This window comes from Aulonocara sp. 'chitande type north' Nkhata Bay, linkage group LG9, assembly GCF_057382095.1.
Source record: "Aulonocara sp. 'chitande type north' Nkhata Bay isolate Kocher_YH1m ecotype deep benthic linkage group LG9, A_spYH_male_GT1.1, whole genome shotgun sequence".
Taxonomy (NCBI): Eukaryota; Metazoa; Chordata; class Actinopteri; order Cichliformes; family Cichlidae; genus Aulonocara; species Aulonocara sp. 'chitande type north' Nkhata Bay.
In genome coordinates this window covers 27,486,191-27,493,855 of record NC_141352.1, presented here as the reverse complement: position 1 = coordinate 27,493,855, position 7,665 = coordinate 27,486,191, and positions in this window count along the sequence as shown.

The following is a 7,665-nucleotide window of genomic DNA, read 5'->3' as shown; positions in this document are numbered from 1 at the left end:
CACTTACAAACTAGGGCAAAACTTTCTACACAGCCACAGATCCATCAGATATGACAGAGTGAGGACAACATTCAGCTTCTTTATCTTTTCACAACATCCCAAAAAATAAATAAATAAAAATAAAATAAAGGTGAACTTTTGGAAGAAGCTTGCACATATACAGCATTGTAACGGAAACCCAAGCAGGAATTAGCAACAACTGCTGTTGCAGCATTTCCTTATGCATCTGGTAATGATGGGAAAACAAGAGTAATTAAACCTAGTGATGATGTTCTCACTGTGAAAATAGGTATAGTTCAAACTGAATATTACTAAGATTACTGTCTTGTGGAATTCATTCTTGTGCAACAAATTTCCTGCTGGCTTTCTCTGCTGCTGGTTAAAATCCTGTTATTGTCTGTTATTTGTGTACCTGCTGTCTGAAATACTTCCTGCCACTGTTTTAAAATAATTAAATTCACAGTCTTTTGCACTTGCAAATTTCTCAGCTTTGTATCTGGAAAAATCATTAAATATGGTTTCAGATACTTGCACTATTTACTATTGATTAATTTGAATAAATGCTGCAGTCCTTATCTGTAGCAATTAGATTTAATATGTTATAGGCATAGGGCAGCCATATAGCAGGCATGTTGGAAAGTTTCAAGTCTGTCAGCTTTATTTTGCTCCTTTTATTAGATTTCTTTAAAAGAATAAAACACATACTGGGCTGTATTTAAAGCTATGAAGCACAACACAGAGTCTTTTGTCTGTGATAGGGAAAATATACCAATGTGATTTCTAGTGTAACTAACTATACTTGAACTATCTATAGTTCAAAGCACCAGAAAAAGGTTCATGAACACTGATAGACGCATAAACATTACTTTCATGTGTCCGTTTTTTCCCACAGAACTCCAAGTCTTCAAGAACCAGTATTGCTTGTGGCTCTGACTGTGGGAGGTTGTGTAGAGGCAAAGACACCTGTGTTAAGAGAATCCAGAAGTTCAAAGATGGATTGTTGGAGAGAGTGAGAGGGGCAGCAGTGAGAGATGAGTCAGAGATTTAGTCCAGAGTGGAGGCATGCAGTGCCTGGTAGGAGCAGAGCATGACTTTGTTGTTGATTCAGTCTAGTGCAAAATGCCAACAGTCTTAGTAAATAATTGTTTGGGAACAAAAAAAGAAGAAAAAAAAACTTGACACTTCTTATAAAGACTAAATTTTAACATAAATTGAAGGCTGTCATGTATTTCCATGTATTCCCCCTGTTAGGTGGCCCGAAGATTTGAGAAGAAGCATTGCAACTACAAGCTTTATTATTCAGAAAAACACACTTAGGTGAGAAAAGTATGAGCTAAACTATCCCACATTACAATTAGTCTGCTTTAGCCCCTTGGACCTACTTGGATCGACTGGTTTTCCGATACAAGAGAGTACCACCTAAAGTGCGTGGTCGTTGTTATAGCAACGCGTTTGAACAAGTAACTAAATAACTAACAAGTAACTAGCAGTTTACTCATGAATGCCAAAATGAATAAATAAATCATCTGACTTCCAAACTGCCCACGGACTCTCCATTTTCCTTACTAACGCACGTGCATGGATTTAGTTGAAGTTGCAGACCGAGGACTCTCCAGTCTGCCTTAAGAATGGTGTTTGCTATTGAGGTAGAATATAAATGCTTTACCTAAACTGCCGCTTTGCAAAATAAAAAAAGCTAAATGTCAGTATCAAGTCTTTGCATCTTTAAATGAGATCTTGATTGTCTTAACTTTTGCTAAAGGGACAGTTCTGGCTTGTATTGCTGTTTATCCATCTGAATTATTTTGGTATAAGTTGCGTAGTTTGTGGAGATATTAGGCATAATGTAACTAGATGCTACCTACCTTGAATTGAGGAAGCACCAAACTAATACATAAATAATGAAGTAAATAACACTGCAGGCCTGAGGAAAAACATTTATATCTGACTTTGGGATGTGCTGTCCCTTTAAAGACAATAGACCTAACTCTAGCTATGGCAAATGCATTATGTAACACTGCCATTTTCAACCCAGCTAGTCAGAGACAATACATTGAGTTTAATGTTCCCTATGTATCAGTTTATAACAGTGATGTATGGTACCACTCTATGGGAAATGAAAAGAGGATGAGGAAGACTAGTATGACAGTACAAATGTTTCTCGATGTTTTTTTTCCAGCAGTGAAACTTAGTACAATACATATCAATACAAGTTTATCTGCTCTTTAGTCGTTAGGAGTGGATACATACTGCAGGAGGATCTTGTATGAAAACAAATACGTTTTCACTGAGCTATCTGATACCAGAAGCTTTTTATGACTTGCAAGATGGTCACATAATGCTTTTAAGGGAAGGCAATGTCAGGAGGTGCACAGTTTAGGTTCAGGCTGAAATGTTTCAACCATCCAAAAAATAAAATAAAATAATGGATTGTCATGGAAATAAAAAAGAAAACAGAAAAAAAAAACCATTGACTTTAGCAATACCCAAGATTTTCACTTGCAACAGCATGTTAAAGTTTTTTCAGTTTGCTTCATTTGGGTTACACAGTTCGTACTTATAGTTTTAGGTCAATCCATCTTATGGATGTATTTTCACAAACTGTTCTTCTGGATGAACTGAAATCCTCGTGACGTCATGGTCCTCTGGCATAATCCTCAGGTCAACATTTCAATCTGTCAAATACTTTATGACTAAATACCTTCAGACCTAATGACTTTCCCATTAGCATCAGCCTGTTGGCAATGTAATTGTTTGTAGTTATTTATCCAGTGTGCATTCACTCAGCACAAACACTTCTTTCGGCAGTGGTTCTTCCAAAACAAATCCGTTTCCCAGTCCAGTAATTAGTCTGAAATATATTATCACGTCAATATTAAAGTAAAGAAACATGAAGGTCGTGCCATCATTATTATGAACTTCAAGTTGTGCATTTGCCTGACTATGCCCAAAACATCATGCTGTTGTTTTGTTGTTAAACACTGACTAATAAACAAGCGAGTGATGCGTACTTTGATATCAAGTGCAAATGAATCTCTGCCAAATGGGACATGAAATGCTCCACCAAGAGACTAAGAAGAATATCTCTAGTTTTCTTAGACCAAAGAATCAGAGGATAGACAGATGGCGAGGGAAGTACTGAGACCAGCAAACACCTCTGTGTATTTAAAGGCTTAACAAAGCTTGCAGAATACTAAATGTCAGAGTCCAGTTATCTCCCTCTTAAGACTAACAGTTACTGCAATTTCGCTCTACTTATGATACTGGATATTTTATATATTCTTTAACATGTAATTAAATAACTTTTTGCCGTATGAACTAGTGCACAGCCTGGCCAAAAACATAGTCCATAGTTCGGATAAGCTTATTTAATGTCACAAAATGTATTTTGTCCCGATTTTCTTCAGTTTTTCAGATTTCTCAGTATTGATGATGAGAAAATAGCAACGTCTTCTCCAAAACATCTTAAAGATTCTCATTGGGGTTAAGGTCAGTTCACATGGTGGCCATTGTATGTGTGAAAATGATTTCTCATGCTCCGTGAACCACACTTTCACAATCTGAGCCCTATGAATCCTGGCATTGTCACGAATATTGGAATGCCACCAGGAATGCCATCAGGCAAGAAAAAAAATCCAGTGAATACGATCTCCCATCTAGAAAGTTTATTAATGTAATTAATATTGATTTTTAGTTTTTTTTCATGTAAAATCCCATACATGTAATAGATTTTTTAAACTGATTTAGAGCACATTATGTTTCTAATAATAATCATCTGCTGAGTGGGCAACTAAGAAAGGAATTAAACATTTCTTATGGCCCATATTATTGAAGCATAAAGAATAAAGAAAAGATTAAGACTAAAGGAATGAGAACCTTTGCTTTTCTCAAATTAATATATGAAAGAAATTTCAGCCATTTTATATTATTTATTTATTTTTTGTCTTGTGACTAATTCAGATATATAAAAATCACAATCTTCTTCATTAAGATCCAAAGAGTAAAACAAATGATACATATGATGATTCGGATTAGGTCAAATAATTCATTTTTTTGTTAAACTATACAAACAGCTTTGCCCGGGGGTAGGCCAAAGGAGCAGCAAGTTCTTCTGTAACACAGAACAGAGGGCTTCAGGTCATTTAATTCCCCCTCTGGTAAGTCGTACTCGAGGTCCTCCTTGAACAGCTTGAACAGCCAGGGCTGTGAAGAGGACAAAGTAATTTTCATACTTCATACTCACTTCTTTATTAGGCACACCTTTCTACTACTAAATTGGAACTCCTTTTGCTTTAAGAACTGCCTTAATTCTTCACAGGACAGATTCAACGAGGTGTTGCAAACATTCATCAGAGATTTTGGTCCATTTTGACATGATGGCATCACAGGTGTGGTGTATTGGTCTGCTGCACATCTGTGGTGTGAACCCCCGATTTCACCACATCCCACAGGTGCTCTATTGAACTGGGAGCTGGTGACTGAGATAATATGATCTTTGATTGTGTACATTGTGTTCATTAAGGGATTGACATGGTCAGCCACATACTTAGGTAGCCTGGGTGACACCTACACCACCACCAGGGTGAAATCTTGATGCAAGGAGGGATGGATCCTTTCATGCTGCCTACGCCAAATACTGACCCTACCAACAAGCTCAAATCAGTTTATCCATTCGGGTGGGCAACTTCAGGCTTTAAGGACTGATGTCCTGCAGGTTTTAGATCTCACCCTGGGTCAACACACCTGAATCAAATGATTAGTTAATTACCAGGCCTCTGGAGAACTTCAAGCCATGTTGAGGAGGTCATTTATCCATTTGTATCAGCTGTGTTGGATCAAGGACACTACACAAAACCGGCAGGACACCGGCCCTCGAGGCCTGGAGTTGCCCACCCCTGCCTCAGACTGTCCTCTGGTCGTGTGGGAAAATCCCAGAAGATTAGAAGTTGATTAAGAAATAAATTTTGCATTCTTATGTTTGGTTGAAAATCAGCAGGTTGTCTTGACTGTGTTTAGATGCTTAATACAATCAGTAGTTGCAATATGATTGGGTGATTAGATTGTGATTTAGGTGACTGATATGAACGTTGTTGTGATTCGGCCCTATAATATTGAAACTTAACTGAATTTCAAAAAACAGTATGTTAAAAAGCTGTAGAACAGGTGTGTGTAAAGTTACCAGTAAATGTATATGATTATACTCTAACTTGTGAGAATAGTTAAAAAAAAAAAAAGAATACAATCTCATTCATATAGCTATATAACCTACATAAATACTGATAACAATACATTTTAACACAACAGAAACAAAGGTTTTCATCTCAAAGCAACACACTAGCCAAACTGTTTCAAATTGCTTCTCCAAGTAGAATATTACTCTAAACTTTCACTCACTAATTGGTTAACACAGTACTATTTACCAGAAGGCAAAATGACTTGGAATGGACATAAAAGCATTTAAAACTGTGAATTTCTAAGACAAAACTAGTTCATTTCAGCCAGTGGCGGTCCTAGCCTGTTTGGTGCCCCGGGCAAACACTCCCTCTGGCGCTTTGTCTAGGGTTTATTTCTGGGATTTCACACAACCCAGGATTCAAATCATGAATATATGATGGGCTTGGATTTACATCATTATGAATGAAATGTGCTCTATTTGGAAGAAGCAGGTCTCCCTCCCCTTTGTTGTGTGTGAGACTAAATCATCAAACTGTAAATTATAAATTTTAAATTGTTATTGATCCCTTTACCCCGAGTCCTAAAGTGTATATTTATTTTCTTACTCTTCTTATATTTATTGTTTGTTTACTTGCACTGCTGTAACTGGAGCCTCGTCGTTTCGTCTCTCTATATACTGGACTGTATGTAACGGAGATGACAATAAAGTTTACTTTGACTTCAGCAGCGAGCAGGTGCACCGAGGGCTCTCGCGCTCACTTTTCGTGTATAGAATTTCGAAAAAACATCGGTGCAAATTCTAAGTCTCTATCATGATGTCTGGTGTTTTCATGTTTGTTGTTTTGTTTTTATTTTGCGAGTTGGTTATTAGATGCTGCTCCAGCCAGCCAGAGAATCTCCAGCCGCCCCGCCCTCTCCTCCCTGTGCCGCAAGCAGCAGGCACACTTCGCAAACGGAGGGCGCCCTTACTCCCAGCAAATGGGCGATAGAAAACTGATCGGTGCCTATGCCATTCCCAATATGCGCTGGCTGATGTCTGGCCAGCATGAGTACGAGCAATTTTTTATTTTTATTTATTTTTTGCCGATGCCCGTGATGTCGCCCCCCACCACGATGCCGCCCCGGGCAACCACCCGTATCAAAAACCGCTACTGATTTCAACATCCCTGACTAATACCAGAGTCACAACACTGACATTTGAGCTTAAGGTAATTTCAGTGCGTCCTGTCTCTCCATAAAGTTCTATCACACAATGTCATATATAAATATTAGGTAAAACTGGTCAGCACCAATTCCAATAAAAAGTTGGTATACTGTGTAAAATGTCAAAAAAACTCAAACAAAACCAGAATGCCATGATTTGCAAATCTCATAAACCAATATTTCATTCACAAGAAAACATATTAAATTGTTGTTATGGATGTTTTAGTGTTTCATGAAAAAAATTAGCTCATTTTAGATCTCAAAAAAGTTGAAGTGCAACAATTGGCAAGAAAATAAGTGATACTAAAAAGAAACACATTGTGGCAAACTGCTTAAGAATTATATTGCAGCTATTCAACTATTCAGGTTAATTGGCAACAGGTCAATAACACAACTCGGTATAAAAAGAGTGTTCTCGACAGGTGGAGTTTCTCAGAAGTGCAGATGGGTGGAGGTACATCAATCTGCAAAAAAACTGTATCTACAAATAGACTTAGCATATGCTACTTCCGGTGGGGGAACTCCTGTAGAGCGCTTCGTTTCCGGTGTGATATTCGCTCCTTGTTTACGGTCGGGTTTTCCAAAACAAGTCAACCAAATGGATGAATCAAGCGCCGATTTACATTTCTCAAGATGTCTTGGGCATTTACCGAATATATCTGTAGATGATGTTTACCGACTTGTCATATTTTTTCCACCGCGCCTCAGAGCAAAAGAGAGAAAGGATTCAAATTCTATATTTCTCAGTATTTGTATACAGTGGTCCCTCTTTTATCGCGGGTGTTATGTTCTAAAAATAACCAGCGACCTGTGAAATCCACAAAGTAGCCAACTTTATTTTCTTTTACAATTATTACAGATGTTTTAAGGCTGTAAAATCGCTCACTATACACTTTTCTCATACAGGCATGAACATTATCACACGTTTCTCTCTTGTTTAAACACTCTCAAAGTTCAAACCTTTGTAGAAAAATAAGTCCAGTATTATAGAATGAAACCAAAGGTCAAATCCTGTTTTCAGGTCCAGAACATGGGAATAGAACAGCTGCAATTCAACATCAATGAATCATTAATGAATCAATGAATCAGAAGTCCAACTCTTTGTGCGATGGTTATTTTCTTCAGAGTCACACTGCTAGTGATCGATGCAGCGATTCTGTACTGTACAGGAGAGACGGCACAGAGGAGATCAACAGTGGTCTGCAGCCAATCAGGATGCAGAACACAATCCGCTGTAGAAAAAAGAAAAGGCATGCAAAGTTACACTAAAAAATCCGAGAAACAGCG